Source organism: Thamnophis sirtalis, unplaced genomic scaffold, assembly GCF_051295495.1.
Source record: "Thamnophis sirtalis isolate CommonGarterSnake01/CBP01778 unplaced genomic scaffold, rThaSir2_p1.2 scaffold_3, whole genome shotgun sequence".
Lineage (NCBI taxonomy): Eukaryota > Metazoa > Chordata > Lepidosauria > Squamata > Natricidae > Thamnophis > Thamnophis sirtalis.
Window position 1 is genome coordinate 172,693,502 of NW_028261383.1, and position 27,179 is coordinate 172,720,680.

A 27,179-nucleotide genomic window follows, 5' to 3' on the forward strand; every position below is an offset into this window, starting at 1 on the left:
TTCCCGACCCATATAGCTAAGGACTATGCTGGTTGGGGGATGATGGAAGCTGCAGTACCACTTACCTGGTAATACCTAGAAGGAAAGGCTGATGTAAAGAATAGTAAGGAAGGCATGTGAAGATTGTAGAAGGTGGACAACACGTTAGTTTATAAGGATCAAAAGGTTCACCGTTTTACAGGTTTGCATTCCGCATGCTGCTTCTTGCCCTTTTTCTTATATGCTGAATAGCAGGTATATTGTTCTCTTGCCTTTAGTCAGCGAAGCAAAACTGCTCATTCTCATCTCAAGACTGGATTACTGTAATGCGCTCTACTTGGGGCTGCCCCTGAAAAGTGTTCGGAGACTGCAATTAGTCCAGAATGCAGCCGCGCGAGCGATTTTGGGTGTGCCAAGGCACACCCATATCACACCTATCCTCCGCGAGATGCACTGGCTGCCCATTGGTCTCCGAGCACGATTCAAGGTGCTGGTCATCACCTTTATAGCCTTACATGGCCTAGGACCTGGGTATCTGTGAGACCGTCTTCTGCCACCTCCCTCCCTCAGACCAATAAGATCGCACAGGATGGGCCTTCTCCGGGTGCCGTCAGCGGGACAATGCCGACTGGCGACACCTAGGAGTAGGGCCTTCTCTGTTGCCGCTCCGGCCCTATGGAATGAGCTACCCCCAGAGATCCGGGCCCTACCCACTCTCTTGGCCTTCTGCAAAGCCATTAAAACCTGGCTTTTCCGGCAGGCTTGGGGCTGTTGACCCCTTGGTTGAGGTCCAGCCCCCTCCTGATTGGGTGTTTGTTGTGTTTCCCTTTTTAGCCTTGTTGTGTCCAATTGTTTTTAATAATTTTTTAAAATCTTTTTTTCATTTCTGTAAGCCACCCGGAGTCCTCCGGGATTGGGCAGCATAGAAATTTAATAAATGAAAAATTTAATAAATGAAATCTTGACTTATGCATTTCTGGGGGTGCACTGTGGCTGGTTCCAAAGATCCCAGCCGGGAAAGAGCAATAGCAATAGCAGTAGACTTATATACCGCTTCATAGGCCTTTCAGGCCTCTCTAAGCGGTTTACAGAGTCAGCATATTGCCCCCAACAACAATCCGGGTCCTCATTTCACCCACCTCGGAAGGATGGAAGGCTGAGTCAACCCTGAGCCGGTGAGATTTGAACCGCTGACCTGCTGATCTAGCAGTAGCCTGCAGTGCTGCATTTAACCACTGCGCCACCTTGGCAGGCTATCGTTTTTAAGAGTTTTCCTACTTGCCAGCTCTCAGCAGACATGGGCATTCAGTGCCTTCCACAGAGCCCTGGAAATACTTGTGCTCCTCCGAGGTTGCCTCTGGAGTTACTGAGCTGAAGCTGTAAGCAAATTTACCTTCGGGAGGCTGATTTCGTGGGGAATTTCAAACTGTGCCAGGCAGCCGTGAGGAAGCTGGCTCTAGGGAACGGCTGTTCCTCGCAGAATATGCAGTGCAGATCTTGGAAACTTCAGGAAGGAGAAGAAGAGGCGTTCTTCCTTTGTGGGAGAAGGAGGGCGGGGGCTGTCTGCTTCTCATGGCAACAGGCAGGGATCAATTGCTGTGCAGCAAACTGAATATTACATACTGTACATTTTAAATGGATTGAAGATACCTATAATTTCTGACTTGAAGGCCTAACTCCCAGCCCTTTCTGACTCTGTAATAGCTGGCAATGGGGCTTTGCTGTTTCTCTCTGAGGTTTGATGGCTTTCTACTCGAGTTCCCTTGGGCTGCAATAATTTTGTGATGAGATGTCATTTCTTCTAGCATTTTGGCACGGGGAATTTGTTTCCGTATCTATTCCAGCTCTATGGAATTGTGATCCCTGAGCAGAATAAATTTGGAGTATACAAGCATACATCGTGGCCCGACAAAAGCGCGCACGACAAAACCGCATCGCTAAAACCGCGATGTCCTCAACGCGCCGACAACAGAGCGTCGACAATAGCGCGTCGACAGAAGGGCGATTTAAGTTAAGGTAAGGGTTAGGTTTAGGGTTGGGTTTAGGGTTAGCGTTAGGTTTAGGTTTACAGCGCCCTTCTGTCTGCGCGCTGTTGTCGGCACGATTCAGCGCTCATTCGTCGGCGTGGTTCAGAACTCGCGGTTTTGTCACCGTGGTTTAGTCGGGCGCGCTTTTGTCGGTCGCCCTTTTGTCGGTGAACCAGCATACATAAACGACCTGGGGAACTGTGGCTATGTTGTTACAAACAATGATCAGCATAAATGCCATGCACTCATCCAGGTTGCCCACTTCTACAGTTGTAGGAATTGCTTTGGAAATAATGAACTGGGAAAACACAAGGAAAAACTGCCTCTTGCCATGAATCAATAGGCTGTTTCACGGGCAGCTATTAATTGTTGTGTTTGAACACTGGGATCTTGAGCTTCCGTCATGTTACATATACTTAAGAGCCAAGGTGGCGCAGTGGTTAAATGCAGCACTGCAGGCTACTGCTAGATCAGCAGGTCAGCGGTTCAAATCTCACCGGCTCAGGGTTGACTCAGCCTTCCATCCTTCCGAGGTGGGTAAAATGAGGACCCGGATTGTTGGGGGCAATATGCTGACTCTCTGTAAACCGCTTAGAGAGGCCTGAAAGCCCTATGAAGCGGTATATAAGTCTACTGCTATTGCTATTGCTATTACTTAATTGGCTCAGTGTAGTTAGATGGTACCCAGTGCGATAATCTTACTCAGTGCCTGAATGATGTTGTGGAGCCAAGAAGGGATGCGATTACAGTAATAACAAAAGCATACCGTAAGTGATAATTTCTAAAAAATCTATGTGCGTCTATTTCACTTACTCAGATAAAACTGGGAAATTTATTTGTAGAACAGGAAAAAGAGAAATGACTAACAGGGCTGGCTGCCTCCCACCCCATCCACACCCACGCCCACACTCACACCCAATGTATCTTCATTTGTTGGTTTGCTAGGAAATAAGCAAGGTTTATTATAATCTATAAATCACCCCGAACAAGTTTATTTCTCAGTAGAGCAACATGTTTACGGTATTCTATTAAATCATTTTAATAACTAAGTGAAATTGAATAATGCTTACAAACAAAGAAGGGCACTCATGTTCTGATTAGGGCCCACCCTTTCTAGATGGCAATTTTCAGGATTTATAGTGAAGAGCTGCGTTACACATGTAGATAGGCTGGGGTTGTTTCAGGAGGTTGTTCGGCACGCATTACAGATTCCACTTCAAAAAGCAATGCTGAAATTCTGCAGCACAGAAGAAGAAGGTTAGGCAAAATTGAGTTGAAGGCACTGAAGCTGCAGGTAACCCACTCCCATCTTTAAAAAAGAGCCTGCTGCTTGCGATTCATTTGGCAGCCATTGGCCCAGTTCCCGGACTCTAATTAATACATATTATCTGGGTAGAGTTTTCAGTTAAAGGGTAATCCAGCCTCGTCCCACCTGTCTTCCTCCAGATGAGCTGAAACACATCTCCCTTTGTAATCACCACCTGGACAGATTGGAGTGCTTTGGATTGCCACTACTTTCTTCCAAGATTATTTTTAAACTTCTGATCTAGCCTACAACCTGGATATGTCCTGGTGGTTTCCTACCTAATTCCTAACTAAATCCACCACCACCCCTATCTTTCAGAGATCAGCCCAGGTAGGCTGGGCTCTGCTACTTAGCTACCTAGACCGAGCAAAGAAGTTCTTAAGAACAAAGAATACTCACAGCTCAGTAATACCCTGTAGCAGGGGTGGGTTTCTCCCGGTTCGCACCGGTACGCCAGAACCGGTTCGTGAAATTTAGCGTACCTTTTGGAACCTGTTCCAAAAGGAAGGAAGGAATTGAATTGAATTTTGAATTGAATTTACTTTATTTGTATGCCGCCCTTTTCCCTGAAAGGGACTCAGGGCGGCTCACAATTCAAGGGAGGGGAAAACAACAAAATTACAAAATATAAAGACATACACAGTTAAGAAACTCAACAATCATACCATTCGGGATAGGGGCAGCGAATCTTTAGCCCCAGGCCTGTCGGAACAGCCAGGTTTTAAGGGCTATGCGGAAGGCCTGGAGGGTGGTGAGGGTACGAATCCCCACGGGGAGTTCGTTCCACAGGGTCAGAAGGAAGGAAGGAAGGAAGGGGGAGAGATACACACAGGAAAGGAAGAGATACACACAAGAAAGGAAGGAAGGAATGGAGGAAGAGGGAGAGAAAAAAGAGAGACAAAGATAGAAAGAGAAAAAAAGAAAAAGGAAGTGGGAGAGAGAGAAGAAAGAAAGGGAGAGAGAGAGAGACAAAAGGAAGGAAGGAAACAGAAAGAGAGAGAGAGAGAAGGAAAAAGAAAGAGAACCTATGACCACAGTTGAGCCCAAAATTTTGGTTGCTAAGCAAGAGCGTTGTTAAGTGAGTTTCACCACATTTTTCCAAGTTGGCCATGCCCACCCGGTCACATGACCACCAAGCCATTCCCACAAAACAGGCCACACCTACAGAATAGGTTCTAAAAATTTTGAAACCTACCACTGCCCTATAGGCTCCAGCTTAATAGATGACGAGATATAAACAGGGATAAGGTAATTTCTTCTCCTGGTTTGCTCGTGGCTCTAAAACATTCAGGGAGAGATCCATGTACTCCTACAAGTGTTTTTGCTGCATTAACGGAGGGATGCATTTAAGATCAAGTGAGGTACTAATACCACTCTATAAAGCCTTAGGAAGACCACACCTAGAATACTGCATCCAGTTTTGGTCACTACACTATAAAAAAAATGTTGAGATTCTAGAAAGAGTACAGAGTAAAGCAACAAAGATGATCAGGCGATTGGAGGCTAAAACATATGATGAAAGATTGTAGGAACTGGGCATGGCTAGTCTAGTAAAGAGAAAGACCAGGGGAGATAGGATAGCAATGTTCCAATATTTGAAGGGCTGCCACCGAGAGGAGAGGGGTCAAGCTAATTTCCAAAGCATCTGAAGGCCAGACAAGGAATAATGGATGGAAGCTGATCAAGGAGAGATTCAACCTAGAAATAAGGAGAAAATTTCTGATAGTGAGAACAATCAACCAGTGGAACAGCTTGCCTTCAAAAGTTGTGGGAGCTTCATCACCAGAAGCTTTCAAGAAGAGACTGGACAGCCATCTGTCAGAAATGGTGTAGGGTCTCCTGCTTGGGTAGGAGTTGGACTAGATGACCAACCAACTCTGTTATTCTGTTGTTAAACCATGAGGTTTGAAATCTTTCATTAAGTCTCTGCATAGCTTGAAGTCACATGTATTAGGAATAGAAGATAATAATTGCATTTTGTCGATGGTCCTAAGAGCTAATAAACTTCCAGCAACTTTGTGCCACGTAAATGAAGCCAGGATGGAGAACTGTTATTTTCTGTTGGTAGCATAGGTCACAAATTACAACTGGTTGACTGTTTGCAACACAGACAGCTAGTCTCTCCTCTGTGCAAACAGCATGGATCCTTTGACGTTTGAAAGGGTCCTTGACCTCTTTATCACTGTTGACCAACTGTTGCCCTTTTACAGTCCCACTGCTTAAAGGTTAAAAAGGGAGCAGGCTGAAAGTAGAGTGCAACATACCTCACTATAAATAAGCATCTGATATGGGCTTTTAAAAAAAAATTAACAGTACTTCCCTTGTTTTTTCTCATTTTCATTTTAATCATTTGCCGTGCGGTGCAAAGGGGGAAACCTCTATAATGTACTCATTTTGCTTCTTAGTGGATAAAAAGGGAAACTGCCACCAAATGTCAAAGTAGCAATAGCAATACAGAGGTGGGTTCCTACCAGTTTGCACCTATTCGGTAGAACCGGTTCGTCAAATCTACCGAACCGGTTAGAAGAGGTTCCACCAGTGGACCCGGAAAGCAGGCCACGCCTACAGAAGAGCTTTCAACATTTTTTTGAAACGCACCCCTGGTCCTTGGAATATGATTATTCTACACTATCATGCTCCTATTTATAAAACTCGGTGCCTCTGTGAAAGGTAAGGATGACTACTGCGTTTGTGGTGCAATCAGAACATTGCGTGTGTTGAAGTTGTTTTAACGCAAACCAAAGATGCCTTTTAAAAAAGAAGCTTACATCCTATTCTTATGCAGGCCAGTGCTGTGTGTGGGGTAATTTAAGGTGGTTCTGACAAGTGTCATTGGCATCTTCATATCCGGTCACATGGGCGGCAAGCCACTCCCATCCAGTCACATGGGCAGCAAGCCACTCCCACAAAGGAGGCCACACCCACAGAGTAGGTTCGAACAATTTTTGAAACCCACCACTGTAGCAATAGCAATAGCAAAGTATATGGGAGGGGAGCAGAATTAGACATTTCTTCACAGATGCACATTTAAATTGTTCTTTTTCAAAAGAAGAACAGAAAAACCTCTTTGGGAGAGAAAGGGGAGAGGGAGGAAGAGACTAGAGTTGCATGTTCAGGCACCCACAGTTGAGGAGGAAACCCCATTTTTCAAGATTAGGTCCAGAGGTGGGGTTCCTACCAGTTCGCACCTATTCGGTAGAACCGGTTCGTCAAATCTACCGAACCGGTTAGAAGAGGTCCCACCAGTGGACCCGGAAAGCAGGCCACACCTACAGAAGAGGTTCCAAAAAATTTTGAAACCCACCCCTGGTGGGTGTGTGATGTCCCGCAGTTATCTACGCATTAATAATGATCTAGTAATATTTCCTTATACATTTTAGGGACCTTTCCTGACATAATCGGTGTTTTCTTTCATACTTTTGGATTTCTAATTTCTGTTTCCATTAGTTGCAATTGCTAAAACCAATCCCACGTGAAAAAGTATTCAAAGCCTTCTTGATTTTAATTGTCAATTTATTTATTCCTGCACATTGTAATATTTATTCATTTACATATCTCTGTTTTTCCACTGTTGTGCAAACACAATTCCAGCAGCTGCTAACATGTGTAAAATTAAATATATATTATACTCCCTTTCAAATAGCCAACAAAATGTTTCTGGTTTTAATTCCATATTTTGCTTTACGATTGCTTCTAACCACTAACTTCTGAATAGCTACTTGGACCGACCTAAGTACTAATTCATAAGTTCATATCCGGTCACATGGGCGGCAAGCCTCTCCCATCCGGTCACATGGGCAGCAAGCCACTCCCATCTGGTCACACGGGTGGCAAGCCACTCCCACAAAGGAGGCCACACCCACAGAGTAGGTTCCAACAATTTTTGAAACCCACCACTGATTAGGTCGGAATAGAATCCAGGAGGAACACGTTTTTTTTTAAAAACCGTTCAGTGTTTGGTTGGCTAATTCCTTTTATCCATCAAAATTCATTTATTTGCAGTAGTTGTGAAGAAGAGATGGCAGATATACCTTTGGCTCCCTGAAAATGAGTATACGGTAGATTCTTTTGATTTCGGGTGGAGACAGATTAAATCTAGTTTCTACCCTAAAATAGCTGCCCATATCTATCTTTCTTTGCGCTCTACATGGGGCAGCCTTTGAAGAGTATTCGGAGACTACAACTTGTCCAGAATGCAGCCGCGCGAGCGATTGTGGGTGCACCTCGGTACACCCACGCTACACCTATCCTCCACGAGCTGCACTGGTTACCGATCGGTCTCCGGATACGCTTCAAAGTGCTAGTCGTAACTTATAAAGCCCTTCATGGTATTGGACCTGGGTACTTGAGAGACCGCCTGCTGCCAATTACCTCCCAAAGACCCGTTAGATCGCACAGGGTCGGCCTCCTCCGGGTTCCGTCTACCAGCCAATGCCATCTGGGGGAGGGCCTTCTCTGTTGCAGCTCCGGCCCTTTGGAATGAACTCCCTGCGGAGATTCGGACCCTCACCCCTCTCCAGGCCTTCCGGAAAGCTGTCAAAACCTGGCTGTGCCGGCAGGTCTGGGGTTGATGAGTCCCCCTCCCCTCTCGACTTGTATGGCCGTATGACTCTTGTGTATTTTAATTACGTGTATTGTGTTTGTATCCCCTTTTCCCCTTTTGAGTTGTTCGCCGCCCTGAGTCCCTCCTGGGGAAGGGCGGCATACAAATAAATTAAATCTGAAATCTTTGGTGCTGTAGAACATGTTCATTAGGCAACCATATCCGCGCCAGCAAGCTTGAGTTAAAGATGTTATATTTGGAGAAACGAGAGAAAGAATAGACTCCAGTTAAGATAAACCTTGTGTCCATCCTTCTCGGAGGATGAAACGTTGCAGGTGAGACATTGGGCAACATGTACACAGTGCCAACAATCTCTGACAATGGCTGGATGCTTTTGGAGAATTAATGTAGCAACACACACAGCGGTATTGCTCCAACAATACCGTAAAAAAAGGAGCCCTGGAATATAAAGCTGCATTAAGGAGCTCTCCTCACCGTGGTTCCTCTTGACATTTTATAGTTGCAGATGGAGACACAGCACATAAAATGTGTGACTCATGCAGAATGGCAGTGGGGAGTGGGGTAAGGTGGTGTGGGGGAATGAAGTGAACTCATTTGTACGAGTGAATGAAGCTTTTCACCCAGGCATAGAGAAAGAGGGGGGAAAAAAAACAACGGGCAAGCAATACAAGGAAGTATAAATTGTTCTGAGGCTGTGAGATAGTTCGCTCAGCCTCTGGATGCAGCAAGCAGGAGAGAGGAGAAGGCATTAAACGTCCGAAGAATAAAAGCTTGTAAAAAGAAAGAATAGTGGGTGCTAAAAGACTATGTGGACATCGTGATCAGTGTGAGGATTTGTGCAAGTATTATATCAGTTACTATCAGTGATGTGGGTTTCAAAATTTTTTAGAACCTCTCCTGTAGGTGTGGCCTGCTTTGTGGGAGTGGCTTGGCAGTCATGTGACCGGGTGGGTGTGGCCGACTTGTAAAATGTGGTGAAACTCCCTTAGCAACGCTCTTGCTTAGCAACCAAAATGTTGGCTCAGAAACTCTGGCATTTGAAGCATGCAAGTCTTAAAGCTGTTAAGTTACAAGACCCTCGCACCCCTAACCCTTTAGAGAAAAAAAACCCATGGAGTGTTCAAACTTGACAGCTTTAAGACTTGTGGACTTCAACTCCCAGAATTCCTCCTCCAGTCATGTTGGCTCAGGAACTCTGGCACTGAAGTGTGCAAGTCTTAAAGCTATCAAGTTACAAGTTGCACCCCTAACCCTTTAGAAAAAAAAAAACCCAGGGGTGTTCAAACTTGACAGCTTTAAGACTTGTGGACTTCAACTCCCAGAATTCCTCCTCTCGCTCTTCATCTTGATGATGTGCGGACGGGCGGGGGGGAGGGAGATGGAACCGGTTCTAAACGCCACTGTAGATTTGTGGAACCTCTTCAATAGAAGAGGTTAGAACTGGCAGGAACCCACCCCTGGTTACTATCCTTTCTTTATGTACTAATACTGCAAATACCACAAGTGTACTTAATTGCATCAGTATCTCCACGAGTGTTTTGGATGCTATCATTTTGTATGTGTTCTAAACATGTTTTCAACAGGGGCAGCCTAGGGGATTGGCATGCCAAGAAACTGCATCAGTAGCAGAAGTTTGTGTTTTCATACGCAGGTTTTTATTATACCATAAGGAGTGGAAGGAAGGAAGGAAGGAAGGAAGGAAGGAAGGAAGGAAGGAAGGAAGGAAGGAAGGAAGGAAGGAAGGAAGGAAGGAAGGGCGTCCAAGCAGGCAAAGTAGTGTTGCTCCAAATAGAGACTCCTTGCTAAGTTTTTGGTTTAGTACCTTCAGTGTGTCCTCTTTATCTGTTTATTGCTCATTTTCTTCCTGAATACAGAGTTGTGAACAGCAGATATCTCAGGTTTTCTTCCTAGCCATCTTCCTAGCCAGGACTTTCTTCCTAGCCATCGTGATCAAAGGAATATAGCAATAGCAATAGCAGTTAGACTTATATACCGCTTCATAGGGCTTTCAGCCCTCTCTAAGCGGTTTACAGAGTCAGCATATCGCCCCTAACAATCCGGGTCCTCATTTCACCCACCTCGGAAGGATGGAAGGCTGAGTCAACCTTGAGCCGGTGAGATTTGAACAGCCGAACTGCAGAACTGCAGTCAGCTGAAGTAGCCTGCAGTGCTGCACTCTAACCACTGCGCCACCTCGGCTCTATCTGGGGAACATTGGGTTGTGGAATGCCAAAATACTCCGGTCTTGGCTTAATTATCCAAGACCATTACTGTATGTCCCATCACCGTTGAATGATACTCTTTTTAAAACAAAGAGTATTTAAAACCAGTTGCAAGTCGGTTTGTCTATAATTTTTTTTGCATATGATCCCCCAAGCCCCTCTTTTTTACTTTCTAGAAAGAAGGCAACATTGCTTCCACTCAGTTTCTCCCTCTGAATGCTTCTCTACATACCTTTAAATGCTGTGCATGAGTGGGTGCGTGCCTACGCGTGTATACCTAGGGAAATGTCTTTTCTGCTCCTACTATGTGCTTGGCACCTCTTCAGAGCAGATGGTGGAATGAGCTTCGAATGAGCTATTACCAAGCAACTTTGAAATCCAGCTCTAGAATCGGTGAGAAACTGGCGCAGAATTGTTAATGAGCCTGCCTCTGTGTGTGAGAGAGAGGTGGGGAGGGAGGGAGAGAGAGGGGGGAGAGGGAGAGAGAACTCTGTTGTCCTAAGCATTGTAAATTTTGCTCTTCTCAATCTGTTTCATTTGAGATTGGAGGATAAATAGATGTGGAAATAAACAAACAAACAAAGACCCAGCTTGCTGTAACCCACCTGTTTCTCTGGGAACACGTTCGTTTTTCCCAGCCTCGGTTCCTATGTAAAATTATCCCTGCAGCAGGGAATAGGGAGCTAGAATCATAGAGGGAACTCAACGTTGACTAAAGAGCTAGGCACTCTACAGGGATAAAGGTGAACATTACATCACATTCATGAACTAGTTGAGTAATTTGTTTTTCACTGATTTTCCTGAAAAAGGGAAACTTGCGGAATGAGGAAAACGGTTGGCAGTGAAGGAGGAAAGAATCTGAGGAGCCAGGGGTGGGTTTCAACCGGTTCGCGGCGGTCCCTGCGAACCGGTTGGTCGCCGAACCCGGAAGTAAGTAACTTCCGGGAACGGCGAAGGGCGCACCCGCCCGCCCACGGTCCTTACCCGGTTTTGACGATTCTGCGCTTCCATGCATGCGCAGGACGCATACAGCGCCTGCGCGATCGTCCAGGAGCAGCTGGAGCGTTGCACAGACGCTAGTACGCATGCGGGCACCGCGCGTGTGCACGAGGACGCCGCCGGCCCCATTCCAACCGAACCGGTTGGAACGGGGCGAGAAACCCTTCCCTGTGAGGAGCACAGTTGCACCCCTTCCTGGATCGGGATGCTCTGTGCACAGTCACTCATGCCCTCGTCCTTTCTCGCCTGGACTACTGTAACACTATCTACATGGGGCTGCCCTTGAAGAGCACTCGGAGCCTTCAACTGGTCCAGAATGCAGCTGCGCGGGTGATCATGGGGGTACCTAGGTGCTCCCATGTTTCACCCCTTTTAGGCGGCCTGCACTGGTTGCCGGTTGTCTTCCGGGTGCGATTCAAGGTACTAATTATGACCTTTAAAGCACTCCATGGCTTAAGCCCAGGGTACCTGCGAGAACACCTACTGCCACCAGTAGCCTCCCACCGTCCAGTGCGATCCCACAGAGTTGGCCTCGTCAGGGTGCCGTCGGCCAGACAGTGTCGGCTAGCGACCCCCAGGGGGAGCGTCTTCTCTGTGGGAGCGCCTTCCCTCTGGAATGAGCTGCCCCCGGAGCTTCGTATAGTCCCCGACCTCCGATCCTTCCGACGTGCCCTAAAAAGTTGGCTTTTCCAGCAAGCCAGCCTGGCTTCAATAGAATAAAATATAGGATTAATTTGGCTGTTAATTTTAATCTAATTTTTAAATTTTTATTGTAAATATCAATTGGGGTTGTTGCTTTTTTGGATAATTTATTTAATGTCCCTTTTAATTTTTGTGATGTGTGTTTTCTTTTATGTTGTACGCCGCCCTGAGTCCTTGGGAGAAGGGTGGCATATAAATCCAATAAACCTAAACCTTAACCCAAACCACTTGGCTCGACATACAGAATCCAACAATAAGAGATTGTTCATCTATATCAGTGGTGGGTTTCAAAAATTGTTTGAACCTACTCTGTGGGTGTGGCCTCCTTTGTGGGAGTGGCTTGCCGCCCATGTGACCAGATATGAAGATGCCGACGACACTTGTCAGAACCACCTTAAATTACCCCACACACAGCCCTGGCATGCATCAGAATAGGATGTAAACTTGTTTTTTAAAAGGCATCTTTGGTTTGCGTTAAAACAACTTCGACACACGCAATGTTCTGATTGCACCACAAACGCAGTAGTCATCCTTACCTTTCACAGAGGCGCTGAGTTTTATAAATATGAGCATGATAGTGTAGAATAATCATATCCAAGGATCAGTGGAGGGTTTCAAAAAATCTTGGAACCTCTTCTGTAGGTGTGGCCTGCTTTCCGGGTCCACTGATGGAACCTCTTCTAACCAGTTCGGTAGATTTGATGAACCGGTTCTACCGAATAGGTGCGAACTGGTAGGAACCCACCTCTGATCTATATTAACAATAGGAAACCGCCCAGAGAAACTGTCGAAGCACCAGAGAATGAGGGAATGGAAGGAAAACTCAAACAGGATATGATATAGAAGGAAACAAATAATTTCATTGCATCTGTCTTCACTATGGGAGTTATACGACAGCTAATGGTGCCTAAACCAATATTTTTCAGGGTGTGAGTGTGCAGATGAGGCAGATCGAATGTCCTTTCTTGTTACATCTATATAGAACACATTGAAAAGCTCAAAATATTGCCAGGCCAGATGGCATCCACTCAGGGGTCCTTAAGAAATTAGGATGCTGATCTCCTGGCAGAAATATGTAACTTAAAGGCTATCATTGTGCTTCAGGATTGGAAGATAACCAATGTAACTCCAATTTATAAAAGAGAATCTGTGGGGAATTTTGTAAATCACAGGTTGGCTAAATTCACATCTGTCCCAGGCAGGCTGGCAGAAATCAGAATCAAAGATAAATTCTGAAGTAGATGAGCACTTCTTTCTGAAGTCATGGCTCTTTAAAGGAGTGGGTCCCTATATCATTAGCCCATTCAAGTTGTTTGGATGCGTGAAAAATAGGTGAGAGGAGATGATTCTGTTGAGATTGGGTACACTGAGGACTTGTAGCATTGCAAGGAATGGCCTCCAATGGATGGGTGACGGTCTGAACAATTGAAAATGAAATATTTTTAAGAAATCATAATGGAGGGAGGTAAAAAGTGAGCTCTGGCAAGCATTTGTTTTGTGCTACTCAACTCATTCATATATGATTTGGAGTTGGGTATGTGGCCCAGCAGGAGCCGTTGGAGCTGCCACCGGACTCCGACAGCGAGGGGCCCTATGAGTCGGCTCTGGAGGATGTGGAGGACCTTGGACAGGGTTCCGACTCTGAACAGGGCGCAGAGAGGCTGGTTGGCCACCAGGAGGTGCCTGAGCCTTGGACCAGTGGGGAGGAGACAAGAGAGTGTGATCCGGAAGTCATGCATTGGAGCAGTGGGGAGGAGCCAAGGGAGTTGTTCCTGGATGCCCGGCAACGGAGAGCTAATAGGCGTAAGGAACAGTTGCATAGTTACAGGAGATAATTGCACTCAGCTGGTGGTAATTAGGCTCCTCTCAAGACTATAAAAGGAATGATTGTGCACATATCCTTTTGCAGGAGTCAACGTATTCACTTGAGCTGGAGAACTCTTGGGGCTAGCTTGGCAGGCTGGATTGCTGCCAAGGTTAGTCTGTGCTAGATTGCTGGCAACGTCTTGTCAGTGCTGGCTTGCTGCCAAGGTCCTGTCTGTGTGTCAATAAATCCTTGCAGTATCTTTGTCTCGGCATGCTTTGGTGTAGGACGAGGGGGGTCAGAACAGTCCAGCTGTTACTGTAGAAAAGGCTAGGTCAGTGTTTCTCAACCTTGGCAACTTGAAGATGTCTGGACTTCAATTCAGCGAATGCTGGCTGGGGAATTCTGGGACTTGAAGTCCAGACATCTTCAAGTTGCCAAGGTTGAGAAACACTGGGCTAGGTGTTCAGTTGTAAGCCTAGAAAAAGTTATCGAGATGGATGGGTCAGGCGAGCCTGGGAATCCTGGTCCCTTGATTTAATATTATCATTATGAAATGTCTGCCTTGAGGTTCTCACCGCGTTATAGATCATCCATCCATCATGCCTTTTATGTTCTCAGAAATCCTCCCACAGTTGTTTACAATCCCTTTAGCAGTTTATTTAGATAGCTCTGTTGGAAAGCAGAAGATAGGCTACAGATGAAAAGTCCTTTGGGCTTAGCAAAAGGGAAACAGGCCACAGGCTGGGGGTTGAAACCCAGCCTTTAGTCCACAGATTTTAAGAATGATAGTTTGGTGCTCAAAAAATACTTTGCATGTACCGTCCTCTGCTTGGGGCAAAGGAAGATTAATAGCAGAGATCTTCCTGGACATCTCTTTCTGATCCATATTCATACATATATGAATCATATGTATGATATATGTGGTGGCCCAGCAGAAGCCGTTGGAGCTGCCACCAGACTCTGACAGCAAGGGGCCCTATGAGTCGGCCCTGGAGGATGTGGAGGACCCTGGACAGGGTTCGGACTCCAAGCAGGGTGCAGAGAGACTGGTTGGCCACCAGGTGGTGCCTGAGCGTTGGATCAGTGGGGAGGAGACAAGGGGGAGTGATCCAGAAACCAACTGTGAGTTGTTCTGGGATGCACGCCGTCGAAGGGCTACTCGGCGTCAAGAACAACTACGTAATTACATGAGGTAACTATGCTCAGCTGATGGTCATTAGGCTCCTCTCCAGACTATAAAAGAGACTGCTTGTGCCATGCCCTTCTTGCAGAAGTCAACGCTTTGACTAAAGAGAAACAAACTTGGCAGGCTGGATTGCTGCCAGAGTTTGTCTGAACTGCTGCCAAAGTTTGTCGGCCTTGCTGCCAAGATCCTTATCTGTTTGTTTACTTGGCTTTCAGCCATCGAGAGTCTGAACTTGTTAGTAAAGGACATTCTCATTTAAGCTTGTCTTGGCTTTTGTTACTGGACAGAGGAGGGGGGTCAGAACAGATATATATGGATCATATACAGAACTTAAAAAGATCCTTGATCCAAGACTGTTTTGAACACCAGGACAAACAACCTGGCTTTTCTCATTCTCCTCCCTCTCCTTCAATCCTTTACTGCTGGACATGCTGGCATATATTTTGAGGAGCTGAAGACTTGGAACTGACTACAGATGAAAGCTAGGAAGATTGGCCGACACTGCAGTTGTCAAGGTGTGCTCAGATTTATATGTTGCTGTACAAACAACAGCATCCTGCAGCACTTGAAATCTGACTGACTTAATGGGGCCACTGCAGAGTCATGGACTCAAGTCCCTCAGATGTTACCATGCCTCCCCCCTTGAATTTTGCAGTGAAAAGACAAGGACCTCCAATATGATTACATTTCATGGCCTTTTGACTGCATGGCTTACATTTCTGCTTCTGTTTATCTCGTCCTCAGATCTATGCGCACACGTGCATATATGCACACAGTATCCTCCAGCTGGGGATTACATTCCATGCTTGGGTTGAGATTGCTCTAGTTCTTGTTGTGTGAGTTTCTGCCCTATAAAATGGTTAATTTTTAAGCAACATCCTTGGCTTCCTTTACTGCAGTACCTTGGCATTGCTATTTCCCTTTGCTTCTCTGCTGGTGAATTAGAGCATCCTATACTGTAAGTCCTCGACTTACAACAGTTCATTTGGTGATTGTTCAAAGTTACAATACCACCAGTGGTGGGATTCACCGGTTCGCACCTGTTCGGGAGAACCGGTTGGTAACTTTCTAAGCAGTTCGGAGAACCGGTTGTTGGAAGAAATCTCCTTTTGTTTTTTTCCCACTTTACAGGGCTAATCCTGTAAGGAAGGCAGGAAGGAAACATTCTGGTGTTGTTTCTAGCCTAATCTTTATTGCCCTCCTTACAGAAACTGCCTCTCCGGTTAACTCTTACCACATTGTCACAGTTAAGACAAAGCGCCCATCGACGTGAGTGATGTTGAGTTGGCCATGCCTACCCAGTCACATGATCACTGAGCTCCTACCCTGCTGGTCATTAGGGCAGAGAACCAGTTGTTAAATTATTTGAATCCCACCACTGAATAGCACTGGAAAAAAACCTGAGTTATTGGTGTTTTTCACACTTCATTGTAGCATCTCCATAGGCACATGATCATAATTTGGGTGTTTTGCAGCTCGTTCATATTTATGATGGTTGTAGTGTCCCAGGGGTGATGTGATCAGAATAAAATAGAGCCGGAAGGGACCTTGCAGTAGCTCTTCGACGGCGTGCATCCCGGAACAACTCACAGTTGGTTTCTAGATCACTCTCCCTTGTCTCCTCCCCACTGATCCAAGGCTCAGGCGCCACCTGGTGGCCAACCAGTCTCTCTGCGCCCTGCTCAGAGTCGGAACCCTGTCCAGGGTCCTCCACATCCTCCAGGGCCAACTCATAGGGCCCCTCGCTGTCGGAGTCTGGTGGCATCTCCAACGGCTCCTGCTGGGCCACAACACCCGTCCAGTTGTTAAAACAGTCGCTTGCTTTCCTAGTGCCATACTTGCAAGAGCATCGTGAGAGAAATTCTTAAAATCATTTGCAGATAAAAGGAAAAAAAAACTTTTAATTTCATTCCTTCTAATTACTGTATTCACCAAGAATCTCTTCGTCTTGCTGGAGAGAAGGGAGGGATAAAGAACAGAGAACATAATGTTGAGTTTGACACTAGAAAAGATAGCCTGTTCTCTCCTGCTGGTTAATTACTGATTTAGCTCTATTTGTCTCTTGTTCTGAGGAGGGAGAAACAGGACAAAGGGACATAGAATTTATGCTTTCTGTCTGATCGCTGGAATTAAGGAAAAATACAACAGGAAGACCAATAAATTTAGTTATTTGAAGGACTGTGTATTCTTTGAGGGAAAAGTTGGTGCAGTATTTCTATGGCCATGAGAAAGATAGATATCAGGCTGCCTGAAAAACACCCTATAAACAAGATTAGCCCAAAACATGGATTATACTTTCCAAAAGTATAAATATAGCATTAAACAACAGTTCTGTTGTGGGGGGGGGGTCAGGACCAGTGGTGGGATTCAGCCAGTTCGCACCTACTCGGGAGAACCGGTTCTTAACTTTCTAAGAGGTTCAGAGAACCGGTTGTTGGAAGAAATCTTCTTTTGGTTTTTTTCCGGTTTACAGGGCTAATCCTGTAAGGAAGGCAGGAAGGAGACATTCTGGTGTTGTTTCTAGCTTAATCTTTATTGACCTGCTTACAGAAACTGCCTCTCCGGTTAACCTTTATTACCATTGTCACAGCTAAGGCGAAGCGCCCATCGACCTGAGTAATGTTGAGTTAGCCACGCCCACACGGTCACATGGCCACTAAGCCCCGCCTACCCACCTGCTCATTAGGACAGAGAACCGGTTGTTAAATTATTTGAATCTCACCACTGGTTAGGACCAACATGGATAAGTAGGCTATACTTCAACAACCACTGTGCTGTTGAATAAGGCCATCGAATATCCCACTAGCCTGGGTTCTATAGAATCCATTTTGAAAGTTGATTTTTAAAGGAAGCTGAATTGAATTGAATTGAATTGAATTTATTAGATTTATAGGCTGCCCAATCCCGGAGGACTCCGGGCGGCTTACACAAAACAAGAAAATAAATAAATAAAGATTTAAAAATTCTCCAACACACATACATTCAGAATGGGGCTGGACCCTACATAATAAGGTCAACAGCCCCAGGCCTGCCGGAACAGCCAGGTTTTAACGGCTTTTCTGAAGGCCATGAGAGTGGGTAAGGTCCGGATCTCTGGGGGTATCTGATTCCACAGGGTCGGAGCAGCCACAGAGAAGGCTCTCCTCCGAGGCCCCTCCAGCCGACACTGTCCGGCTGACGGCATCCTAAGGAGGCCCACCCTGTGGGATCTTATCAGCCGTTGGGAGGTATGTGCCAGTAGGCGGTCTTGCAAATACGCTGGTCCTCAGCCAAGCTGCCATTGGCTCTCACATCCTGCCACGAGAATCTAGCCAAGAAAGACTGATCCCTGGATGAAGGTTTAAGAGCTTCGGGGAATGGTAAGACAGATTTATTTTAGATCCAAGACTTCTCTGACTGAAAGAGCTGCTTGGGAAGCTGACTGAAAGAGTTTGCCCATGGCCCCGTTAGGTGTGTTTAGGGGGTTACAAAAGAAGGATAGGGAAACTGAGGTTTCAAGCTGCCTTGTACCTGTTTCCTCAAAACAGGTCTTCAAAAAAAAAAAGACCTGGGGGGGAGGGAAGGCTGGGGGGGTTGGGGGGAGGGAGGGATATATCACGAGATGTGTTAGGTTTTAATGTAATTTGACTCCACATGTATACTGTCTTCTCTTATATTATTATTGTTGTTGTTGTTATTATTATTATTATTATTATTATTATTATTATTATTATTATTATTATTCAATTGTATCACAGCGGCCAGTTGTTTCGCCGGATTTGGCATTGGTTACTAGTCGGGCCCCACCCAGGGGCCTAGGACGTCGTAACGTATTTTCGTAATATGCGTGCAGATCCAAGCAGTGCGGCTTTTTGCATTTGACTGATGGTGATTTTGTCAATTTTTAACTGTTTTAAATGTAATTCCAGTGCTTTTGGAATAGCACCCAGTGTGCCAATTACCACTGGAATTACCACTGCTGGTTTGTGCCATAGTCGTTGAATTTCAATTTTTAAGTCCTGGTATCTTGCGATTTTTTCATGTTCCTTCTCGGCGACCCTGCTATCATCTGGTATTGCGATGTCTATGATTGTGACCTTATTTTTCTCAACCAGTGTGATGTCTGGTGTATTATGCGCCAGTATTTTGTCGGTTTGTATACGGAAATCCCACAAGATCTTGACCATCTGATTTTCGGTGACTTTTTCAGGCTGATGTTCCCACCAGTTTGTTGCTGTTTTAATATTATAATTTTTGCACAAATTCCAATGGATCATTTGTGCTACTGAATTGTGCCGCAATTTATAATCAGTCTGCGCGATTTTTTTACAGCAGCTGAGTATGTGATCAACAGTTTCATCAGCTTCTTTGCAAAGTCTGCATTTGGCATCATCAGAGGATTTTTCGATTTTGGCCTTAATGGCATTTGTGCGGATAGCTTGTTCTTGCGCAGCCAGGATTAGTGACTCTGTTTCTTTCTTTAATGTACCTGTTTTTAACCATAACCAAGTTTGTTCACTGTCCACTTTATCTTTTATTTTTTCCAGAAATTGACCATGCAGTGCTTTGTTCTGCCAACTCTCCATTCTTGATTTTATCACATCTTTTCTGTATTCTTGTTTTGTCTGTTGGGCCTTCAGTAGATTTTTGTTCTTTACTTCGATTAATAGATGTTCTTGAGTGTCTTTTAAATAATCAGCCAGTGCATGTTTTTCTTCTTCAACTGTTTGCTTCACTTGTAATAATCCCCTGCCACCTGATTTTCGGGGCAGATATAGTCTATCAGTATCACCACGTGGATGTAAACTGTAGTGCATTGTCATTAGTTTCCTGGTTTTTCGGTCCAAAAGGTCCAAATCAGCTTGTGTCCAGTTAACTATGCCAGCTGTGTATCTTATAACTGGTATTGCCCAGGTATTTATGGCCTTGATTGTATTTCCACCATTCAATTTAGATTTCAAAATTTTCCTAACTCTGTTGGTGTACTCTCGCCTGACAATAGTTTTTACTTCTCCATGCTTGATGTTATCCAACTGCAGAATGCCTAAGTATTTGTAGGCTTCATTTTCTTTGCATTTAATTAGTTGGCCATTGGGCATTTCAATTCCCTCAGATGCAGTGATTTTGCCCCTTTTTATGGATACAGTGGCGCATTTTTCCATGCCAAACTGCATTGAAATATCGGTGCTGAATACTCGGACTGTATTTGTCAATGATTGGATTTCTATTTCTGACTTTCCATAGAGTTTCAAATCATCCATATATAGTAAATGCGAAATTTTTTCAGCTTTTTTGGCTGTTTGGTAGCCTAATTTCATTTTTTTTAAGATTACTGATAGTGGGATCATTGCGATGATGAAGAGAAGAGGTGAAAGTGAATCACCCTGGAAAATTCCTCGCTTGATATTAACCATTCCGTAGCTCTCATTCCCTACTGCCAACTCAGTTCTCCATTGTTTCATTGCCTTTTCAGTAAAGGATGTAATATTTTTGCTAATGCCAGTTGTTTCTAAGCATTTTATGATCCAACTATGTGGCAGTGAGTCAAATGCCTTTTTGTAATCAATCCAGACCATATTCAAGTTCGTTTTTCTGTTCTTACAATTTTCTAATATCATTTTATCAATTAGAAGCTGATCTTTTGTGCCCCTGCTCCTTCTTTTGTTGCCTTTTTGCTCTACTGGCAAGATGTTGTTTGTTTCCAAATAATCCATCATGTTATCTGCAATAATGCCTGTGAGTAATTTGAAGGTTGTTGGTAAGCATGTTATTGGTCTATAGTTTTCAGGTGTTGTTCCTTTAGTTGGATCTTTCTGAATCAAGTATGTTTTTCCAGTTGTCAACCATTCATCAATTTGGCCCTTTTGTAAAATTTCATTCAGTTGCCTGGCCAATATTGCATGTAAACTGGTCAGATATTTGAGCCAGAAACCATGTAATTGGTCCTTTCCAGGTGATGTCCAATTCTTTACCTTTTTAACTCGATTTTTGATCATCTCAGTTGTTATTTCTAATACTTGCATTTGTTTGTTGCCAATGCTTTTCTCAAAGTCATGTATCCACTTTGCTTCCTTGTTGTAGTCCTTTGCATTTTCCCACAATTCTTTCCAGAATTCAACTGTGGCCTGCTTTTCTGGTTTTTCACTTTTGGTGTCACCATTCACATTAAGACTTTGATAAAAACGCCGTTGGTCTGATTGAAATTGCTGATTTTGTTTATATTGGATGATTCGTGCCTCATATCTTTCAATTTTTCTAGCTGTTGCTGTTATCTGCTGTTTTACAATCTCTACAGCTTCATTGATGTTTCTTGTATCCAATCTATATCTTCTGATTAGCTGATCTATGATTTTGTTGTTTTTAAGCCGTTGCTCATGCATGTTCTTTAAGTTACTAGCATCTGCCCTTAATTTTTTGATTTTTTGTTCTAGACGGATTTTCCACTTTGGCTTTGATGCTTTTTCTGTTGTGTGACTAGGTACTTTAATTTTAATGCCTAGTTCATTAGTGACTATTACAGCTGCGCTGTACATTAACTGGTTTGTTTCCAAGATGGATCCCGGTTCAATTGTTGAAAACACTGCATTAACCATTTTCATGATAGGGGCCAAAATTTTCTTAGGCACAGTTTTTAGTGATGGTAAACGTTGCCTTTCCTCATTAAGCAGAAAATGCTCCATGATCTTATCCTTCAATTCTTTTTGTTTTTGAGTTAGTTCATCAGTTGGTTCAGTGATAACTGGTTCTAGTGGTGGTGATGTTATTTCCTCCCTGAGAGCTTCTTCTGGGAGTTCTACTATAATGTCTTTAGTTGTGTCTTGAATATCAGTTATTTCCGCTTGTGATATTGTTTTTTGGGTTTTGCAATTTGCCTGAATTTCCTCATGTTCAACTTCACTAAACACTTTATTCCGTATAATAAATCGCCTTTGATCTGCTAGTCGTTGTTCGCTAACATTTGAATCTGGATATTGTTGTTTCCATAATTCATACATTCGCTTTAAATATCCTCTTTTTTCTGGCTCTGAGTTGTAGTAACAGGCCATTATGGCACGGTTTTCATCTGCACTATATTTTTGTCGTTTTGTTGGCTGGTCCACTTGTAGCCCACTTGTCGACGGATGTCCAGGGACCCCAACATCCGCCGCGGCCCTTGTTAACCCGTGCGACGACTGATGCGGTATGGAATTCTTATTCGTTTTTTTCACCATATTGTATGGGTTGGCGGGGTTTTTTTTACGGGACCAGATGCCAACCTGATCCCAACCTTCCTCCTTTCTCATCCGGGCTTGGGACCGGCAACGGCGGAGTTGTTGTTGTTGTTGTTGTTGTTGTTGTTGTTGTTATTATTATTATTATTATTATTATTATTATTATTATTATTATTATACAATTGTATCACAGCGGCCAGTTGTTTCACCGGATTTGGCATTGGTTACTAGTCGGGCCCCATCCAGGGGCCTAGGACCCTATTATTATTATTATTATTATTATTGTTGTTGTTGTTGTTGTTGTACAATTGTATCACAGCGGCCAGTTGTTTCGCCGGATTTGGCATTGGTTACTAGTCGGGCCCCACCCAGGGGCCTAGGACGTCGTAACGTATTTTCGTAATATGCGTGCAGATCCAAGCAGTGCGGCTTTTTGCATTTGACTGATGGTGATTTTGTCAATTTTTAACTGTTTTAAATGTAATTCCAGTGCTTTTGGAATAGCACCCAGTGTGCCAATTACCACTGGAATTACCACTGCTGGTTTGTGCCATAGTCGTTGAATTTCGATTTTTAAGTCCTGATATCTTGCGATTTTTTCATTTTCCTTCTCGGCGACCCTGCTATCACCTGGTATTGCGATGTCTATGATTGTGACCTTATTTTTCTCAACCAGTGTGATGTCTGGTGTATTATGCGCCAGTATTTTGTCGGTTTGTATACGGAAATCCCACAAGATCTTGACCATCTGATTTTCGGTGACTTTTTCAGGCTGATGTTCCCACCAGTTTGTTGCTGTTTTAATATTATAATTTTTGCACAAATTCCAATGGATCATTTGTGCTACTGAATTGTGCCGCAATTTATAATCAGTCTGCGTGATTTTTTTACAGCAGCTGAGTATGTGATCAACAGTTTCATCAGCTTCTTTGCAAAGTCTGCATTTGGCATCATCAGAGGATTTTTCGATTTTGGCCTTAATGGCATTTGTGCGTATAGCTTGTTCTTGCGCAGCCAGGATTAGTGACTCTGTTTCTTTCTTTAATGTACCTGTTTTTAACCATAACCAAGTTTGTTCACTGTCCACTTTATCTTTTATTTATTATTATTATTATTATTATTATTATTATTATTATTTCTTTAAAACTAGGATATGTTAAGTATATTGATATGAAGCGGAAATACACCTATGAGAGAAGGAGTGGGAAACAGAAGGGAGAAGAAAGATGGGAAGAGAGGGATAGGAGAGAGGGTAAGGAGGGAAGATGAGGAGGATGAGGATAAGGAGGAGTGGAATGTAGAGAGAGGAGAAGGAGAAAGGAAGAGGAAGTAGAGTAGGAAAGGATGATGGAGGGAAGATAGGAAGTTGGAGAGAGGTAGAAGAAAGAGGTGTATGGAGAGCAGAAGAGCTACAATGGGTTTTTATTTGGGGGGGCATTGATGACAAGAGGAACTGATGTAATTATTATTTAATACTATATGATACTGGCTATGTATAGTATAATTGTGATTGTATGTTATGAAAATGGAAACAAAAAATATGTTCAAAAAAAAGTTTTATTAAAGTTGCAAAGTTGCAAAAAAAAATTGCCAAAAAAGAAAAGAAAAAAAACCCATCCCCTTGACATTTCTCTTTCTATTGGTGATGCCCATTTTGCTTGACATTAAAAGATTTTGCAAAGGCCTGCCAAAATTTAAATCCCTGGCTCCCAGAAAGGCAGAGGGTCGGGTCAGCTCAGCACCACGATTAAACAGTGGCTTTTGATGGCGCTCGCTACATCCTCCCACTTCAGTGAGGTATTAAAGTCATCTGTCAGGGCTGCCAGACGCTCCATTAATAATGGATTGGCAGCATGGGGAGTCCTGTCTAGCATGGATGTGCCAGTGACAGCGGCAGAAGCAAACACAAGCAGAATTGGGAGGAAAATGTTTGGCTTCTTGATTCTAAATGTACAGTTGGGGGGCAGCGAAGATGCTGGGAGGATAGCCATGATTGTTAATTTGCAGCCCTGAAGTACAAAATAGCAGGTGGGAGTTAGAGGTAGACTTCAAACATGTTTTTAGTTATTAATATTTAGCTAGCAACATTACTGCTTGTTCAATGCTGTCAATTCCTCTTGATGGCAATTTTACAATGGAAATGATGTCAAAGACAGCCTAAACATAGATCGTAAAAATTGTGCAGGAGCTGAATCTTCACCATGACCTTTAAGTTCAAGCTGTTCTGTCAGGCTAATTTCTCTTCTGATTGCGAGAGGATGGATGGTGTGAAAAATGCCTGGCGTGAAGAACTTTGGGGAAATGAAGAGATTCTCCCATTCGGTCGCCACACCTTGTAGGTTACCGGATCAAATAACTTATGAAATATTTCATTACCAAACTAGGTAAAATCATCAGGGCATTGAGGATGCATATTACCATCCAAAATTGTCTGGACCACTTGGGAATACATCAGAGGTGGGTTCCTACCAGTTCGCACCTATTCGGTAGAACCGGTTCGTCAAATCTACCAAACCGGTTAGAAGAGGTTCCACCAGTGGACCCAGAAAGCAGGCCACACCTACAGAAGAGGGTCCAAAAAATTTTGAAACCCACCACACACACACACACACACACACACACACACACACGCAGACAGACTCACACAGAGAGAGAAAGAGAAAGAAAGGAAGAAAAAAAGAAAAAAAGAAAGAAAAAGTGAGAGAGAGGTGAAAGAAAAAAAGGAAAAAGGGACAGAGAGACAAAAGGAAGGAGAGAGAGACAGACAGACAGACAGAGAGAGACAGAGAGAGAGAACACATGGCCGTCAAGCCACTCCCACCAGGTCACATGGCCGTCAAGCCACTCCCACAAAGGAGGCCACACCCACAGTGTAGTTTCGAAATTTTTTTGAAACCCACCACTGGAATACATAGATTATATGGGGGAGGTGGGGAGACTGAAATAACTGGAAAGAGGAGAGGTTTTTTTTCAAGTTCAGGGGTTACTACTGAATAAATGTATATTCCTGGATGTTTTTAGCTAAATACCCATCAACACATGAGTTCTTCAAATACACCTTCCAAAATAACTTTGGCTGCTCGCATTGGACAATATCAGTTGTTCCTCATTCTCCTCAGCTGTTAGAAGGGAATTGACCATAAATATATAAAGATAAATTGCAGTTCACTGTCTGATTTGTGGGCAGTGTATGGTCTTAATTAAGGCTTCCAATTTTCACGCAATAATAACAAGAGGGTGAGGGTATCTTTTCTGTCACATTAGCTGCTAATACGATCTCTATTTATCACCCAATGTAATGTTTGTCCCTGTCAGATTATTATTCCAATTCTACTAATCTAATTTATCTGGCTGTGAGGTAGGAGTCTGAGGAAAGATATAGGCATTCACAGTGCATCCTTTTGGTTCTGTACAGTCGAAGCTGAATGTTTTTTTGTTTTGTTTTTTTGACTGATTTTGTAAGCAAGTTATTGCTTTAAAAAAAAGAAAGAAAAAAACCAAGCCTCCTCCTCAATTCTGTAAACTATGTTTGACTAGAAAAAAGGGAACCAAAAATCTGAGGTTGCATGGCCAGCTGGCTGTCATCCGGAGTGACTTTTAAATATTTATCAAATGTGTATCCCATTCTAGCCAACTAGATGACCCTAGTTTTGATTTCTTAAGAACCCCTTCCCCACTATGTGAATGATCATCTGTGACAAACTCATATATTGTGTTAGAAGGGCATTTTTATTATCATGTATTATCTGGTATGTCTTTCTACCGTGTTTTGCAGCCAGAATTGTTGTCGTTATTATCATGTCTCTAAGTGCTTGTGTGTTGATCTGACAGAGATTGCTTATGTAGTCAAAACATCTAAAGCGCTTTCTATCTGCACTGGATCAGATTTTTTTTAAAAGAAATCTTTCCACTCTTTCTCTTGCAAAGTGACCATATTTGCTTACTTGTATTCTGGCATGCTATGAAGCAGTTTAAGTTTTAAGTTTTAATAACATTTATATGCCGCCCGATCCCGAAGGACTCCGGGCAGCTTACAATACAACAATAATAAAAAAAAGAAAATAAAAATAAGATACAGGGAAGAAAAATAGATATAAAATACAACACATCATTCACTCTATTCTGAATGGGGCTGGACCATATTTTAGGGTCAACAGCCCCAGGCCTGCCAGAACAACCAGGTTTTAATGGCTTTCCGGAAGGCCGAGAGAGTGGGAAGGGTCCGGATCTCCGCGGGTAGATCATTCCACAGGGCCAGGGCAGCTACAGAGAAAGACCTCCCCCGAGTAGTCGCCAATCGGCATTGCCCGGTCGACGGTACCCGGAGGAGGCCCAGCCTGTGGGATCTTATGGGTCGTTGGGAGGTATGTGGCAGGAGGCGGTCCCGCAGATATCCAGGCCCCAAGCCATGTAGGGCTTTAAAGGTAACAACCAGCACCTTGAAGTGCATTCGGAGACCGATGGGAAGCCAGTGCAGCTCGCGGAGGATAGATGTAACATGGGTGTACCTAGGTACACCCGATATCGCTCACGCAGCCGCCTTCTGGACCAATTGTAGTCTCCGAACACTCTTCAGGGGCAGCCCCAAGTAAACCGCAAGCAGCCAAGCATGGGCAGATAAATTTTTATTTTTCTTAAAAAAAGAGTTTTGCAAACAACATCAGAACAGGAGGTTAAGAGAAAAACCCAAATATTCTAGTTGGATGATAAGACTAATCAGGATGATAAAGACATTGGCAGAGCAGTATTAGCTGTCCAATGTGGACATAGTTACAAACCTGGTGAATAATAATGTTTCTCCCCAAGTGTGATTCAAATGAAGTTACTCTCTCGTTTAAACGTAGTATCTGGAACAAGGAGTCAACACTGCAAGCTCCTGCTGACAGATTGTCTAAATTGTTTGCTAAAATCTCACATAAAACCCAGTTCTTTCTTTTCCAAACCCACCTACCTGTTCTTCTTTTCATGGTATCATATAGCCCTCCTTTGTCTGACAAGCCTTTCTCCTCAGTTCCACATGGAATCAACGGAGGTCTTGGGAATAAAAGAATATCTATCTGTGTGACACACACACACACAGAGATGCACCATTCCTAAGAGCGAAATCTTAAAACTAGATCAAATAGGAACAGAATAGAGTTTGTGAAAAATATGCAGTAAAACACAGTAAAATACAGAGGGAATTCTTTCTGGGGAT

General features: G+C 43.8%; 1 protein-coding gene across 1 annotated transcript in view; it reads left to right on the forward strand.

The window, feature by feature from the left end:
• PDE4A (phosphodiesterase 4A) overlaps nt 1-27,179 on the forward strand; it is a 418,774-nt gene that overhangs the window by 149,159 nt on the left and 242,436 nt on the right. The window lies entirely within an intron of this gene.